Source organism: Quercus lobata, chromosome 10, assembly GCF_001633185.2.
Source record: "Quercus lobata isolate SW786 chromosome 10, ValleyOak3.0 Primary Assembly, whole genome shotgun sequence".
Taxonomy (NCBI): Eukaryota; Viridiplantae; Streptophyta; class Magnoliopsida; order Fagales; family Fagaceae; genus Quercus; species Quercus lobata.
The window spans coordinates 39,329,793-39,348,341 of NC_044913.1; positions in this window are offsets into that span (position 1 = coordinate 39,329,793).

Sequence of the window (18,549 nt, forward strand, 5' to 3'; positions counted from 1 at the left end):
AGTGTGCGGAAACTTAACATATGCTATCATACGAAATTGATTAAATACTATCTAAGCCATAACAGATTAAAATCCACAGTAGATAAATAAAAGGCAAAGATAGAGAGGAAGGAAGATACAAACACAAAGACAACACGCGATGTGTTATCGAAGAGGAAACCGAAGCCCTCGGCGTAAAACCTCTCCGCCGCCCTCCAAGCGGTAATCAATCCACTAGAAAATACAGTTGGGATACAAGAACAACAATAGACCCTCCAAGCCTAATCTACCCAATGCACCTAAGCCCTCCAAGCTTCTTGCTCCAACGAGGTTGCGCCGAACCTTTTTCTTTTCTAGCTTCCCGGATTCCGCTACTAAACCATAGCATCCGCCATCCTTGGCATCTTCCAATGCTTCCCAAAACTCCAAAAATACTCAACACTCTAAATGGGTGTGGGTAGTGTTTGGATAGAAATCTCCTCTCAATAGGTATGACAATGAGAGAGGGAATGAGAAGAGACTACAAAGGTTTCTCTCTAAGAATGAGTAGCTCTCTCTAATTGGGTGGGTGTTTTGAATAAACCTCTCTTAGGGTTTTTCTTTCTGAATAGCCACACATATCTTGTGGGAATGAGGGGTATTTATACTGGTGTGAGAATGGAATACGAAGAGTCAGTTTTTCCAAAAACAGGGTTGGCTGGCGACTTGACCTCGCGACTTGACTGAGTTGCGAGTTCAAGTCGCGAGCTAACTTAATGGCCAGTTTGGATCTTTGTCGTGTAGTGTTCCAGGTGGCGTGACTGTTTAGCTCCCTTGCATGCTCTGCACGTGAGCAACTTTTGGCGGCTTGCAAGCCGCGAGCCACCCGCGAGTCCTAGCCGCGAGTCTCTGCTTCACTGCACTGTCTTGAGCATTTCTTCATACTCTCTCACACACTACCCTTACATGATTCCCACCTAAATACAAGGTTTCTAAGTGCTATATTACAAGCAAATTTGTCATGGAATAAAGCCAACACATGGTTGATTAAATTCAACCTTATAGTGATCACTACCTTGTAGTGATTACTTGTTTGATCAAGCCATGGTTTGTTTCTTAACTTCATCTTTGCTTGATCACTTTATGCTTGTTTCATATGCATTTCATGTTTTCTGCATACAATGAGCATGGTGTATTGTTGTGTTTTAGGAGTTTCATGTTCATATGATTCAAGTGCCTCACAGTTTCTAGAATTAGGTGTGAGTGAGTTTTGCTCAACTGTTTCCAACTCACATGTTAACTTTAGAGTCTGTTTTAGGGTTTTGTCACGAAATAGTCAAAGGGGGAGATTGTAAGGTTGAATTTATTCAACCATCTTGTTGGCTTTATTTCGTGCCAAATTTACTTGTATTTCAGCAATTAGTAACGTTGTATTTAGGTGGGTTTGTTGTAAGGGTAGTGAGTAAGATAGTGTTGAATGCTCAAGAGTGTGCAAGAAAACAAAGTCTCGTGGCTGGATCTTGCGGGTGACTTGCGGCTGCAAGCCGCTAGAAGCAACACACGTGCCAAGCATGCCAGAAGTTGAAGCGTCATGCTAGCTGGATCACTACAGGACAAAATAGGACAACTGGCCGTTCTGTTATCGCGCGGTGGGATCTCGCGACTCAGTTAAGCCGCGAGGCCAAGTGGCGAGCCACCCCTGTTTTGAAAAACCTGACTCTTCACATTCCATTCTCACCCTAGTATAAATACCCCTTATACCCACAAAAGAAAGAAAGCTTCCAAAGAGAATTTTGAGAGAGAAACTCTAGAGTAAAACAAGATTGATTCATCTACAATCTTTACATAAGAGTCTCTTCAAATTCCTCAACTCTCTTCCTCTCCATTGTTAAACCCTTAAGAGGCATTTTACCAAAACCTTTTCTCACCATATCCATTACTGTGAGAGGGCTGTTTGGTGTTCTGGGAAGCAGTTAGGAAGTAACCAATTTACATTGGTTGATGCTATGGTCAAGTAGCGGAATCTAGGAAGTTAGAAAAAAATAGGTTCGACGTAACCTCATTGGAGCAAGAAGCTTGGAGGGCTTAGGTACACTGGGTAGATTAGGCTTGGAGGGTCTATTATTGTTCATGTATTCCAACTACATTTTCTAGTGGATTGTTTACCGCTTGGAGGGCGGCGGAGAGGTTTTACGCCGAGGGCTTCGGTTTCCTCTTCGATTACACATTGTGTGTTGTCCTTGTGTTTGCATCTCTCTTCCCTTTATCTTTGCCTTTTGTTTTCTGCTGTGGATGTGATTTTAATTGTCATAGATTGTTTACCAATTCTGTGTTAAGCTTTTGTTCATGTTCCGCACATTAATTGTTTGATATAAAGCTTGAATTGGTAATTTGTAAATTGGGGGTCTAAACGTTCAAGGGTGTTTATATACTATTTGAACTTTCAGGTATAATTTTGATCCTTCGCTAAAAGTTTTCCGTCTTTCTCGGTGTACAACATTACAACATCTTCTTACACATGAATGATTAATTATCACAAAAGCAAGCTGAAGATTTTATGCGTGATGAAGGTAGATTAATCAAACTTCAGTTGAGACCAGGGTTGGACCTATTTGGGTTGATCAATTATGCTGATTTCTATGTATGTAATGAAAGGACATTATCCAAATAATTGTGTCAGGGGGCATGCTAGATAAGATTTAAAGCAGTAGCTTATAACTTCAAAACACATGATAAAATCAGTGTTGTATTGTTGATGCAAAACAAGATGCAAGTAATATTACATTACACCAGAGAATATCTGCCTAGAGAATCAAGTAAATTCAAGTGATCACAACTTCCATTACCACATGAATCAGAATATTAATGCAACAAACCAACTGATCAATCTAAATGGATTCTTGGAGCCTAGTAAGTGATAGCCTTTTAGCTCTCCTTTGAACATATTGAGATTATCCTAATCATAAATTCTTCTGCCACAACAATTAATCTTTCTATGATTCCTCCCTCATATATCTTTCAAATAGCTTTATTTTTCTGCCTAGAATGGTGGGAATACTATAAGGTTGAATTTTATCAACCATCTTGTTGGCTTTATTCCATGCCAAATTTGCTTGTATTTTAGCAATTAGTAACCCTGTATTTAGGTGGGAATCATGTAAGGGTAGTGTGTGAGAGAGTATGAAGAAATGCTCAAGGTTGTGCAAAGAAGCAGGGACTCGCGTCTGGATCTCGCAGGTGGCTCACGGCTTGCAAGCCGCCAGAAAGTTGCACACGTGCCAAGCATGCTAGAAGCTGAAGAGTCGCGCTAGCTGTTGCACTATAGGACAAAAGTCCCAGGTTGGCCAGGCCGTTAGCTCGCGGCTTGAACTTGCGACTTGAACTTGCGACTCAACTCAATCGCTAGGTTAAGTCACCAGAACACCCTGTTTGGGAAAAACTGACTTTTCACATTCCTTCTCACCCTACTATATATATACCCTTATACTCATGATATTCAGTGAGCTTCCAGAGAGAATTTTGAGAGAGAAACCCTAGAGAAAAACAAGATTGATTCATCTACAATCTTCATATAGAGACTCTTCAAATTCCTCTACTCTCTTCCTCTCCATTGTCAAATCCTTGAGAGGTACATTACCAAAACCTTTTCTCACCATACCCATATCTGTGAGGAGGTCTTTTGGTGTTTGGGAAGCAGTTAAGAAGGGACCAATTTCATATTGGTAGATGCTATGGTCAAGTAGCGGAATCCGGCAAGTTAAAGAAGAAATAGGTTCGGCGTAACCTCGTTGGAGTAGGAGCTTGGAGGGCTTAGGTACATTGAGTAGATTAGGCTTGGAGGGTCTTCTGCTGTTCATGTATCCCAACTACATTATTTAGTGGATTGTTTACTGCTTGGAGGGCAGCGAAGAGGTTTTACACTGAGGGCTTCGGTTTCCTCTTCGATAACACACCGAGTGTTGTCCTTGTGTTTGCATCTCTCTTTCCTTAATCTTTTCCATTTAATTTCTGCTGTGAATGTGATTTTATTTGGTTTAGATTGTTTATCAATTCTGTATTAAGCTTATGTTCATTTTCCGCACATTAATTATTTAATATTAAGCTTGAATTGGTAATTTGTAAATTGGGGGTCTAAATATTCAAGGTGTTTCATACACTTATTGAACTTTCAAATACAAAGCATGGACACAAACAATATCTGCAATAGGTAAATTTTTTATTAAATAAACAAAGCTGCATGGTTTCATATGACATCTTCATTGTTTAATATAATAATATGTCATAGCATCTATCCCTATATAGTGCAGTGACATGTATGCATCTTTATTAGTCCAAGTTGATCACGAAAGTAAGATCAGCCTTGGAAGAGAAATCAAAACTGTTTAGGAGTGAATGCCGAGGCTAGGGTCTGAAATTATTAACAATATAGCATATTAACAATGTGCCAGAATTGTAAAAATAAAGAATACATTAATTCTTCAATAACAAACTAATGTAGCATATTAAAAATGTGCCAAAGAAGTAAAAACAAAGAATACAGTAATTCTTCAATAACAAAATAATCAACCGTAGATTCTAAATATACATGTACTTCCGCCTTCTACGTTCTTTATCAATTCAATCGACTCTAGAGCAGCGCAATTAATGCTAGGTGTTAGGTTCTAAATGTTTAGAATAATTGGCAAATCATGAACACAAACTTGTCTAGATATAGATCTTAGAGTCTATAGGTATTATTAGACAATGTTCAAGGTGATTCAAGTCAAGATTCAAGAACATACAAGCTGCAGGAAGAAGATTTCATAATTTGTCTGGCTCGATCGATTGAAGAACAGGCTCGACTGATCAAGAAATTGTATCTGTAGAATTTTAAGTCGACCTAAACAGCAATTTAAGCCCATTAAGAATTAGGGTTTCAGATCTACTTCTCCCAGTATATAAAGGAAACTCTAAGTACGTTTTTATAAGGCTTTTAAGAGAGAGAAGAGTGTGCCTCTTTTGTATTTAGTGTTTTGTACCTAAAAAGCTCTCTTATATTTTCTATTGGTATTATTACTTGAAGAATTTCAAGATCCGGTATTGTAGAAGTTGTCTTCTCTAGTCATCAAAGGTGCTGATGATCTAAACCTTCAAAGGTGGTCTTGGAGTCACAAACAGGAGAGTTTGTGTTGCTAAATCTTTGAGTGGGATCTCAAAGTCACAAACGTGGGTGTTTGTGTTTTGCAAAGGCCAAAGAAAGAAGTAGTTTGTGGACTCGGAGCTATCATGGGGTCACTGCAAAAAATCTGGATTTAGGTGGCTTTTTTTTAGCGACGTTTTTAAATTCGCCACTATAAGTAGTATATTGTGATGTTTTTAAAAAACGCCGCTAAAGAGTGATCCTTTCGCGATGTTTTTCTAAAAACGTTGTTGTAATCCAAAACAATAGCAGCGTTTCTTAAAACGCCACAAAAAGTACAGTTTTAGTGGCGTATTTTTTGTTTATAGCGACATTTTCTAAAAACGTTGCTATAGTTTTTAAAGAACATCCAACATATAGTCCAAAAAATTTTGGGGAAACAAATAGCGACGTTTTGGATAAACATATAGCGCGTTTTAAAAATGTCGCTATATGTTTCCCCAAAATTTTAGTCCTTTCCCATTCAAAATTTCGCTGAGTGGGAAAGTTCCCACCGTTTTTTCTTTTTGTTTTGGGAAACATATAGCGACGTTTTGGATAAACATATAGTGATGTTTTGAAAACGTCGCTATATGTTTTCCATTCAAAATTTCACTGAGTGGGAAAGTTCCCACTGTTTTGTCCTTTTTTTGGTCTCCTTTCCTTAAACGTTTTGTCATTCATTTTTCTTTCTTATCATTCTTTTTTTTTTTCTCAAACATATTTCCCTTCCCACTTACATATTCCCCCCCCCACCCTTATCACTTCTTCACAGTTAGCCACTGTCAGCCACTGCTGTCGCCGCCCTTGCCACTGCCGACCCATTGATGTATGAGCTCTTCCCTCTCTAGCCACTACCCACTGCCACCACCATTCTCTTTTCCCTCTTTTTTGGTGTTCAAGTTTCTTTAAAGTGTAAGTCTTTGTGTTTTGGCTTATGGGTTTGCTTTGATTTGGTTTTCTTAAATGGGTCATGGAGTCTTTGTATTTTGGTTTATGAATTTGCTTTGATTTAATTTTTCTTTAATAAGTCATGGAACTTTTGTGCTAATTTTTGTTGTTTGCTTGTTTTGGTTGGAGTTTGGTATAGAAAACTCTTATTCAAATTTGGATTTTTGAGCAAAAAGATCTGAGCATCAAAGGCTGAATCATTGTAAGTTTATGTACAAGTTTGTAAATCTTGTCTTTTTTTTTTTCCTACAATTTTTCTACAGTGTATAGATTTTAAATTTTTTTGTTATTAGTTTTGTGGTTTAGTTAGCTTGAAATTAATTTTTTTTAAAAGCTCACTACCCACTAATGTGTAAATAGTCTCAACTAAATGCTCTTTATATGTATATATATATATATATATATATATATATTGTTACTAAATTTTCATGCACCATGACTCATTAACATTGGACATTTGATATTGTGGAATAATGTTGATAGGTCTATTTGATCTATTACAAGCTTATTGCAAGCATATGTTAGTTATTGTTGAATTTTTAGTAGGTTTATATAGCATTTTTAACATTTTAAAAGAAAAATAATGAGTAGGTTTTGTAACGTTTTAAAAACGTCACTAAAAAGCAAAAGGACAAATGCTTTTGCGAAGTTTTTGAAACATCACTATTGGTGTAATTATTTGCGGCGTTTTATAAATGTCGCTAAATGTATTTTCCTACATCAAGTACGAAAATGTTATATTATTTAAAACGTCACTAAAAGTTTTTGAACGCCACTAAAGAGTAACATATAGTGACATCTTTCGAAATGTTGCAATAGACCTATAGTGACCGCTCTATTACAAAACGTCGCAAAAAAAAAAAAGTCACTGTAAACCATTTGTGTCTATAGCAACATTTTTTGGGTTTTTAGTGACGTTTTACAAACGTCGCTTAAACCCAAATTTCTTGTAGTGATCGTGGTAGTAAGTTTTCTACTCGAGGTAGCAATAGAATATTAGTGGTTTAAGTTCTATTGTACAAACTTCAATTCTTTTGTAGTGGATTTGCTTTTTACCTTGAGGATAATTAGGTTAAATCCTCCCTAGGTTTTTACTAGTTTGGTTTCCTGGGTCATCATATCTTTGTGTTCTTTATTTTCTGCACTTTACATGATATGATTGTTATTGTTTTAACCTAGATCTGAAGAATGAACTTAAGTATTCACTTGGTTAATTAATTAGGTTAAACAATTTAGTTTTACAGGGATCTAAAAACGTACACTAGGCACAAGATTAACATAAGCCCAATTTGATTATATCTTTCAATGGCAGAGGAACTATCAATTCCTTAAACGACTCGAATGGAATACACTGGCATACCATTAGGTTGAAATAGGCCAAAATTTCTCTCAGATGTGGGTCTAGGCTTCATATTTTCATTAAAAAACGCAAAAATATACACATCCAAATCCGAATTCGGCCTCAATGGTGTCACTTTGTTTTGAGCTACCATGCTAATCAAATTGCCATTATACTGAGCTGCATTATCAAGTGTAGCACCAACTTCATCAACGTTTCCCTTTGATGGCCAACCATTCTCCGAGACACAAATAGAGATCCCATTATAACCCAACATGCAAAATAAACCGAATCAATCTGTGCAAATAACATGTTGTCATAGAAGAGATTGGTAGTTGGATCTTCAAACCCTTTATTTGGCTCAAAAGGAACATAATCAAGAGAAATTTCCTTTGAACCCTTGTATGCAAAAAAAGGGTACATATTAACATAAAGTTTTGAACCCGTTTGCACGTGGAAGTTCAAGATTTCATGCATATATCCCATTAATTCTTGCTTGAAAGCTCTAGCCGATGGAGGATAAGAAAATTCCATGATATCAATTCTAACTTGGATAAATTTTTTCTTCTTGTATAAGTGACACTTGTGAAAAATGAATTGCATGGAACTATCTTAGAAGGCTTATGTTAGAAATACAAAATGATTGTATTGTATTTCGTAAATAAAAGAATATACATTGTAAGGTTGAATTTATTCAACCATCTAATTGACTTTATTCTGTGCCAAATTTGCTTGTAATTCAGCATTTAGTAACCCTGTATTTAGGTGGGTTTGATGTAAGGGTAGTGAGTGAGATAGAGTGAAGATTGCTCAAGAGTGTGTAAGAAAACAGAGACTCGCGGCTGGGCCTCGCAGGTGACTCGCGGTTGCAAGCCCCCAGACGCAGCACACGTGCCAAGCATGCTGGAAGGTGAACAGTCATGCAAGCTGGAGCACTACAGGACAAAACAGGACAACTGGCCATATGGTTATCTCGCGATTGGATCTCACGACTTAGTCAAGCCGCGAGGTCAAGCCGCGAGCCACCCCTGTTTTGTAAAACCTGACGTTTCACATTCATCTCCCACTCCAGTATAAATACCCCTTTTACCCACAATTGTGAGAGAGTTTCCAGAGAGAATTTTGAGAGAGAAACCCTAAAGAAAAACAAGATTGATTCACCCACAATCTATACATTAGAGTCTCTTCAAATTCCTCAACTCTCTTCCTCTCCATTGTCAAATTCTTGAGAGGCATTATACCAAACCTGGTTCTCACCATCATCATCACTGTGAGACAGCTGTTTGGATTTTTGGGAAGCAGTTAGGAAGGAACCAATCTTCATTGGTTGATGCTACGGTCTAGTAGCGGAATCCGGGAAGCTAGAAAAGAAAAAGGTTCGACGCAACCTCGTTGGAGCAAGAAGCTTGGAGGGCTTAGGTGCACTGGGTAGATTAGGCTTGGAGGGTCTATTGCTGTCCATGTATCCCAACTGTATTTTCTAGTGGATTGTTTACTGCTTGGAGGGCGGCGGAGAGGTTTTACGTCGAGGGCTTCGGTTTCCTCTTCGATAACACATCGCGTGTTATCTTTGTGTTTGCATCTTCCTTCCTCTCTATCTTAGCCTTTTTATTATCTGCTGTGGATTGTGTTTTGTTTTGGCTTAGATAGTTTTTAACCAATTCCATATTATAGTTTATGTTAAGTTTCCGCACACTTGTTGTTTGACATATTGCTTGAATTGGTTAAGTTGTAATTTGGGGGTCTAAACGTTCAAGGGTGTTTATACACGTTTTTGAACTTTCAATTGGTATCAGAGCGGGTGCACTTGTTGTGGTTTTATTACCTAAGTGTGATCCTAGACCCCTGTGTTGTGGTAGTTGTTATGGAAAATACCATGCTGAATTGTGGCTTAAGTATTTGTGAAAATGACTCTATGCATATGTCTGAAAGGTGTTTTACTAATGATCTCGTAGAGTTGTTAAAAACTAAGAAACATGCTAAGTATTTGTTCACATGCTGGAATATCTTGAAAATCAGAATCATGTCTTACACAGTAGCATATCTGAATCTAAATCATTGATTAAGAAATATAAAAGAAAGAATAGAATGTTGTGTAAGATGATTGAGAATCTGAAAATGAAAAGTCAATCTGAAAGAAGCATGAAAATTGATGATGAGTTTGTGTTTGAAGTTCAAGAATGTTTGTCACATGTGAACCTATTTGTGCATACCTCATTGAAGGTGTTTAATACATGTTTGTGGTATCTTGACAGTGGGTGTTCTCGCCATATGACAGGGGATAAGTCACTGTTTAAGACACTCAAAGAAAAGGTTGGTGAATGTGACCTTTGGTGATGGAAGTCATGCTCAAGTCCTAGGCAAAGGAACCATTGAGATACCTGGTTTGCCGCTGTTGAAAGATGTGCTGTACATAAAAGGGCTGAAGGCGAATCTGCTGAGCATCACTCAAATTTGTGATGATGATTTCTTGGTACAATTCTCTAAGAAGGGATGCTTGATCATCAATGAAGAGGGGATTCGGGTTTTGGAGGGAAATTGGACTACAGATAACTGTTATGGAATAGTTCCCACGGCACCCATATCATGTAGAAGTGCTCGTGTGGATATGTTGGAGCTGTGGCATCACAGATTTGGGCATGCCAACTTCAAACAAGTAGCAAAAGTCTCCAAACTTGAAGCAGTCGAGGGACTTCCTAAGTTTGGAAAAGTGAAGAAGACCGTTTGTGGTGCGTGTCAAATGGGGAAGCAAACTAAGGCAAGTCATCACAAGGTGAATGTGATTGCCACTTCTCGGTGCTTGGAGTTACTTCATGTTGATCTAATGGGGCCTACGAGAACTGAAAGCCTAGGGGGGAAGAGATACATTATGGTCATTGTGGATGACTACTCAAGATACACTTGGGTTGAATTCCTTAGAGAAAAATCAGAAGCATGTGAGAGGTTGGAGATTTTGTGCAAGAAACTACAAAACGAAAAAGGGGTCCCTATTGCCAAAATTAGAAGTGATCATGGAAGGGAATTTGAGAATGCAAGATTCGAGTCCTTCTGTGAGAAGAATGGAATCAAAAGAGAATTTTCAGCTCCCAAAACTCCACAACAAAATGGAGTGGTAGAGAGAAAAAATCGTGTGATTCAGGAGATGGCAAGAGTCATGTTGCTTAACAAGCAAATACCTCAAAAATTTTGGGGAGAAGCTGTCAACACCTCGTGTCACATTGGCAATAGGATTTTTTTCCGAGTTGGTACAAAGAAGACCGCCTATGAGATATGGAATGGGAAGAAGCCTAGAGTGAAGTATTTCCGGGTGTTTGGAAGTAAATGCTATATCCTAAATGATCGGGAGAATCTTGGGAAGTTTGATGCGAGAAGTGATGAGGGTATTTTTCTTGGGTACTCTACTATGAGTCGAGCGTATAGAGTGTTTAACAAGAGAACAAAGACTGTGATGGAGTCCATAAATGTCAAGATTGATGATGCCTTATCTAAGGTGGAGATGATTGATGATGTCGAAGGGCCGAGCACCAAAGAGCCCGATGTTGAGGTAGAAGCTTTGGATATAGAAGGTGAAGAACCTATACCAGAAGTAGAATCGACTCCCATCAACCCAAGAATGGAAACGAGATCGATGTCTAGAACATCAAGTCCTCTTACTCCTCCGGAAGTTCATCCTCCTATCTCTCGAAGTGATGAAGTTTCCACATCAAAAAGGCCATCTTCAAGAGTTATCAAGAACCATCCGGAAAGCAACATCATAGGATCTCTTGATGACGGTCTTCGCCTCAGGAAAGGAAACATTCTGCTAGCCAATCATGTAACATATCACTGCTATCTTGCACAGTTTGAACCAAAAAGGGTTGAAGAGGCTCTTCAAGATGAGAATTGGGTTGAGTCAATGCATGAAGAGCTGAATCAGTTTGTGAGGAATGATGTGTGGGAACTTGCTCCAAGGCCTGAGAACGTTCATGTTATAGGCACAAAATGGATTTTTAAAAACAAAACTGATGAAGATGGAGAGAAAATTCGAAACAAATCTCGGTTAGTAGCTCAAGGATACACTCAAGTAGAAGGAGTAGATTTTGATGAATCTTTCGCTCCTGTGGCAAGACTCGAATCCATTCGAATCCTCATGTCCATTGCATGCACTTTGAATTTCAAACTCTATCAAATGGATGTAAAGTGCGCATTTCTGAATGGATATCTAAATGAAGAAGTATTTGTTGAGCAACCAAAAGGATTTGAGGATCCTCATTTTCCAGATCATGTATTAAGATTGAAGAAAGCCCTTTATGGCTTAAAACAAGCGCCTAGAGCCTGGTACGATCGTCTTACACATTATCTTCTAGATAGAGGTTTCAAAAGAGGGTATGCCGACCGAACTCTGTTTGTCAAAAATGATGAAGATTATCTCCTTATGGCACAAGTCTATGTTGATGACATAGTGTTTGGGGCAACCATCGAAGATCGTGCTACTGAATTTTCTGAGGAGATAAAGAAGGAGTTTGAGATGAGTATGGTGGGGGAACCCACATTTTTCTTGGGTCTTCAAGTCAAACAACAGAAGGAGGGTATCTTTGTATCTCAAGAGAAGTATGCCAGAAACATTGTCAAGAAGTTTGGACTAGACTCCAAAAAACATGCCTCCGCTCCCATGAACTCATCCATTAAACTGAATGTTGATTCGTCTGGAGTCGAAGTAAGTCCTACATTGTATAGGAGCATCATAGGGAGTTTGCTCTATCTTACAGCCAGTAGACCAGACATTGCTTTTAGTGTTGGCGTTTGTGCCAGGTACCAAGCTAATCCGAAGGAATCTCACCTGACTGCTGCTAAGCGAATCATTCGATATGTGAATGGTACTTCAAACTATGGTCTGTGGTATTCAAAAGACTCAAATGCTTGTCTTGCTGGGTATTCAGATGCTGACTGGATTGGCAGTGTAGACGATCGGAAAAGTACTTTAGGTGGCTGTTTCTACCTTGGTAACAATCTTGTCTCGTGGATGAGCAAGAAGCAGAATTCCGTGTCTCTATCTACTGCTGAAGCAGAATACATCGCTGCTGGAAGTTGCTGCACTCAGCTTCTTTGGATGAAGAAATTACTTCATGACTATGGAATTCCTCAAGAAACGATGTGTGTCTTCTGTGACAACACCAGTGCCATCAATCTTTCCAAGAATCCTGTCCAACATTCAAAATCTAAACACATAGAGATACGTTACCATTTCATTCGGGATTTGGTAGAGGAAAGAGTTGTGTGTCTTGAGTTCATACACACTGACAATCAAAAGGCGGACATCTTCACCAAGCCTCTTGATGGTCCACGGTTTGAATCACTCCGTAAGACCATTGGTGTTGGTACAATTTCTTGACTCTCTTGTGTGTTGTGTGCTTCACATATTTACAATATGATAAGTTTGTTTGTGTTGGGGCACACACTTCTTTGTTAGCTCTCTGTGCAACATGTTTATTGTTTGTTTGTCCATTTGTGAATACCGTTGCTTCTTTCTATGTTTGTTCAATCATTTTCTTCTTTTATGTCAAAAATCCAAAAATCACATAAAAATTAGAAAATCAAAAAGCTTGATTGACATTGTTGAGTTTTTGTCTCAAAACTTATTTTTCCTTGTACCTTTGTGCTAATGGCTTTGTGTATTTTCGAGCATTGCTTGTTTCTTTGCACTCATATCTCTGTGGGAGAAATCTTTAAATCTATGTGATTGTTGTAAATAGATCTTCAAACTTGTCATGAATGATTAGTGAATGATTTTGTTGATCTTGAGACATGCATAGACTTGTGTCTATATATCTTCCCATTCTTTATTTTTGTTTTGCTAAAAAGAGCTCACCAAATGTAAATCTCCAAATGAAAAGAGATATTGAGCTGCAAAAGCCTGTCGCACATTCTAGTATTTGGCTAGGAAAAAGGGTAAGCGACTTTATATTAAAGAAAATGTTTATTCAAAAGGCCAAAGGCTTGTTCATTAAAGTGAAATGTAAAATATTACTCTCACAATGAGAGGTGATTGCCTCAAAAGATCAAAAAGATCAAATGTTATGATTAAAAGTGGAGTCAAATGTAAAGCTCCAAGTTATGTTATCAAGTTTTGTGGGAGGTTATGTATATATATTTCTATAATTGAGATGGGTCACATGATCTAGTGCTAATTGTGTATGTCTTGGTTGAATTGATCATTGAAACTTCACATTAGACTAAGGACTATCTCATTGTTGATATCCACATACAACACACAAGTTTATGTTCAATAAATGCCATATTCATTTGTGTGATTGTACTTGATGAAATGTGTTTTCACATGCTCAATCTTTGTTAATTCAAGCACAAAAAGATTTTTGAGTGTTTTAGGTGTTTTTGGAAAGTATTTTGTTTGAAAAATCTGAAAATTTCAAAAATCCAGTTTTGCCCTGTTTTGGCGGTTTAGTTGCGGGTATGTCAAGTCGCGTGCCTCAGTCGCATCTTCGCGGGTCATTTTTGGCGACTTGTTCGCGAGTGGAAGGTCCAGTCGCGAGGTTTACTCAGAGATTTTCGCGACTCAGCTCGCGACTCACTCACGGGTAGACCTTCCAGTCGTGAAAAACACTTAGAAAATTTTTTTCAAATTTTTGTCCTTGAGTGTTTTGGCGGCTTGATCTGGCGACTTTTTGGCGACTCGTTTCAGTCGTGAAAATCGCGTGTTTTGGAAATACAGGGGCAGTTTTTAAACTTTTTTTTTTTCCCTCAATCTTTTTGTGACTGTTCATTGTCTTTCTCATCTGCTCTTACCCATTCACACCGTGCCTCCATTTTCGATCTCCATTTTTGCCTCTTTTCAGCTTAAAATCATCGAGTAACAGGTATGTTTTTTCTGTCTTGAACTCTATTCTACTTGTTGTTATGGTTTTCCCTATGGATTATTCGCATTTGATTGTGATTTTGAGATGGGTTTTTAACTCTGCTATTACTCTTTGTCCATGCTTAGCTTATGAAAGTTCTTGTTTCTGTTTTGAGCTATTTTTAAATTGTTGGTTTTGTTCTTCATCATATGCTTAGTTAGGGTTTGCTATTTTTTGGTTTATCATCTTGTCTGATCTGCTGTTGATGTGTTGTTTCAAAATGATCCTGTGTGGTATCCTGTTGATGTGTTGTTGAATGTGGGTCCTTTTTCAGCTGATTGTGTGGTTTTATTTTGACCTCCTTTACTGTGTAGTTCAGTTTGGGCCATTTGTGTCCCTCATTGCTATTTTCTGGTCATTTTCATCCAGCTATTAGGGTTTCTTCATTATCCCTAAATTTCCACTAACCCACTGCTAATAAAGTTTGTTGGATTGTGTTCTACCATTTCCCTTGTTCATAATATAGACTAGTCATGTCACCATTCAAGAAAGCTGCTGTGAAAGGAGGTAGTTCCAAAGGGAAGGAACCCATAATTGATGTTGATGATTACCCACCTCAAACAAAAGGGACTCGCTCTTCATCAAAGAGATTCAATCCCAACAAGTTTAGATCATATGTAGCCTATCAGTCTTATGAGAATCACTTTCTACATGCCACACCATTACTAGAAAGAACTTTGGATCAGTCCTCACTTCATGACACTGACATTCCGAAATGGTTTGCTCACAAGGATTGAAATTACCTTCTCTCTGATCTGGATGATGCGTATGAAGATTTGGTAAAAGAATTTTACGCTAACGCAATTGTGGAAGAAGATGAACTTAAGTGCTGGGTTCGGAAAAAGAGCTTTTCTGTCTCTCCTGCATATCTGGCAGAAATCCTTCACATCAACAAACCAATTTTCCGACAGTCACCGGTTTATGATGATCTCTGTCCTGATGAGGAGCTTCTCAAAGAAAGTCTTGGTCAAGACTTGGAGTTCTCACCCAATGGAAAATCCATCAGTGTTTCCTCTCTTTCTCCAAAACTGAGAGTGCTTACAATTGTGATGTTTCACAATTTGTACCCTTTATCAAGCACTGGGTATATGAACCTCGGACGTGCTTTGTTTCTTCATGATCTAATCTCTGATGTGGAAATAGACATCTGTGCTCATATCTTTCATGTTCTGCGCAAAACGGTTCTTCGAACTGAGTCTCGGATATGCATTCCTTTCTGCAGTCTCATTTCACGGATCTTGAAGTTCAAGGGAATTTATCCAACGGCAGATGAATCTCCTATCTCAAAACCAAGTCCAATCAACATGTGTACATTCAATGCAAGCATTGGACATAGTCGGAAGAGAGCCAAACCAGAAACTTCTGCATCTCACAGTGGCTCTCATTTCAGCACTCTCTCCCTAGATGAGAAACTTGATCGCATTGTATCCTCTGTCCACGAGTTGAATACAAAGATGTCTGGACTCACAGCTTCTCTACACCATCATAGCACTCGATGGGATATGAAGTTTACCTCTCTTCAAACTTAATTGGATCAAATTCAGAGAAAGCTGGAAGAGGATGAATAGCCTATTCCATGACAAAAAGGGGGAGTGATAGGCATGATCAGAGGGGGAGGATATTACCTAAGGGGGAGTGTCTTTACATTCTTCTTCAGTTTAAGTTTTCACTTTAAGTTGATATATTGTGTTTTTGTAAACTGTTATTCAGGATGTTTTGTCTTTGTACCCATATGCATTTGTAAGCTTTTAGGGTTAATGTTTTATGCATAGGTTTGTAGGCTTTATGGTATGTACCTTGCTTAATGCAGCCTTTATGCTATGTTGAAATCAGTACTTTAATCTAAATGTCTTGCATTTTGATTTATGTACTGTCACTCTTGTGCCCTTATAGGATTGTTCCTAGATGCATATACCTTATGTACTATGCATTGGTTGAGTGTTGAACATACAAGTGTCTTACCTTGTGCTTGTTAACTTGTATGTCCTTGTGTTTATTCCAAGTGTGAATGAGCACTGTGATCACTACCTTGTGGTGTTCACTTGGTTGATCAAGCCATGGTTTGTTTCTTAACTCCATCTTTGCTTGATCACATATTGCCTGTTTCATATGCATTTTATGATGTTCTGCTTACAATGATCATGGTGTATTGTTGTGTTTCAGGAGTATTATGTTCATATGATTCAAGTGCTTCATAATTTCTAGAGTTAGGTGTGAGTGAGTTTTGTTCAACTGTTCCCAACTCACATGTTAAGTCTAGAGTCTGTTTTAGGGTTTTGTCACGGAATAGCCAAAGGGGGAGATTGTAAGGTTGAATTTATTCAACCATCTAATTGGCTTTATTCCGTGCCAAATTTGCTTGTAATTCAGCATTTAGTAACCCTGTTTAGGTGGGTTTGATGTAAGGGTAGTGAATGAGATAGAGTGAAGATTGCTCAAGAGTGTGCAAGAAAACAGAGACTCGCGGCTGGGCCTCGCGGGTGACTCGCGGCTGCAAGCCGCCAGACGCAGCACACGTGCCAAGCATGCTGGAAGGTGAACAGTCATGCAAGCTGGAGCACTACAGGACAAAACAGGACAACTGGCCATACGGTTATCTCGCGACTGGATCTCGCGACTTAGTCAAGCCGCGAGGTCAAGCCTTAAGCCACCCCTATTTTGTAAAACCTGACGTTTCACATTCCTCTCCCACTCCAGTATAAATACCCCTTTTAGCCACGATTGTGAGAGAGCTTCCAGAGAGAATTTTGAGAGAGAAACCCTAAAGAAAAACAAGATTGATTCACCCACAATCTATACATTAGAGTCTCTTCAAATTCCTCAACTCTCTTCCTCTCCATTGTCAAATCCTTAAGAGGCATTATACCAAACCTGGTTCTCACCATCATCATCACTGTGAGACAGCTGTTTGGATTTCTGGGAAGCAGTTAGGAGGAACCAATCTTCATTGGTTGATGCTACGGTCTAGTAGCGGAATCCGGGAAGCTAGAAAAGAAAAAGGTTCGGCGCAACCTCGTTGGAGCAAGAAGCTTGGAGGGCTTAGGTGCACTGGGTAGATTAGGCTTGGAGGGTCTATTGCTGTCCATGTATCCCAACTGTATTTTCTAGTGGATTGTTTACTGCTTGGAGGGCAGCGGAGAGGTTTTACGCCGAGGGCTTCAGTTTCCTCTTCGATAACACATTGCGTGTTGTCTTTGTGTTTGCATCTTCCTTCCTCTCTATCTTAGCCTTTTTATTATCTGCTGTGGATTGTGTTTTGTTTTGGCTTAGATAGTTTTTAACTAATTCCATATTATAGCTTATGTTAAGTTTCCGCACACTTGTTGTTTGACATATTGCTTGAATTGGTTAAGTTGTAATTTGGGGGTCTAAACGTTCAAGGGTGTTTATACACGTTTTTGAACTTTCATACATCAATGTCTTTATATAGGAGGTATATGTGTGCAGTACAAGTAAAGTGTAGTACAAGTACAAGTATGCTAAACAAGTAACCTAACTGGGCCTAAAGCCCATAACATAATATACGTTAACAGCCCCCCTCAAACTCAAGGTGGATGTGAGACCAACTTGAAGTTGTCAACCAAATCATGAGTGCGTCTCTTAGGAAGTGACTTGGTGAAGATATCTGCAAGTTGATCTTTGGAGGAGACGGAGAAAAGCTTAAGAGCACCATGGACAAGATGATAACGTATAAAATGACTATCAATATCGATGTGTTTAGTCCGTTCATGAAAGACATCATTGTGAGCAATATGAATGGCACTCTGGTTGTCACAATAAAGGGGAGTAGTAGAGGAGGTGGACACACTCAAATCCTTAAGAAGCCATTGTAGCCAAAGGATCTTAGATGTGGTATCAGCAAGGGCACGATATTCTGCTTCAGTACTAAAGCGGGCCACAAAGGTTTGTTTCTTACTTCGCCAAGAAATCAAAGAAGAACCAAGGAGAAAGCAATAACCTGTAGTGGACCTGCGATTAGTAGGATCTCCTGCCCAATCAGCATCAGAGAATGCATGGAGTATAAGAGGAGACTGAGCTGAGTAGAAAAGGCCATGAAAAAGGGTACCCTTCAGGTATCGAAGAATGCGCAGAACAGCAGCATAGTGAGTTGATCGTGAAGCAGACAAATACTGGCTCACCTGATAAACAGCATAGGAGATGTCTGGATGAGTAACTGTGAGATAAACTAGGCTGCCAACCAATCGTCTGTAAAGAGAAGGATTAGACAATGGTTTCCTCCCTGAGGGTGT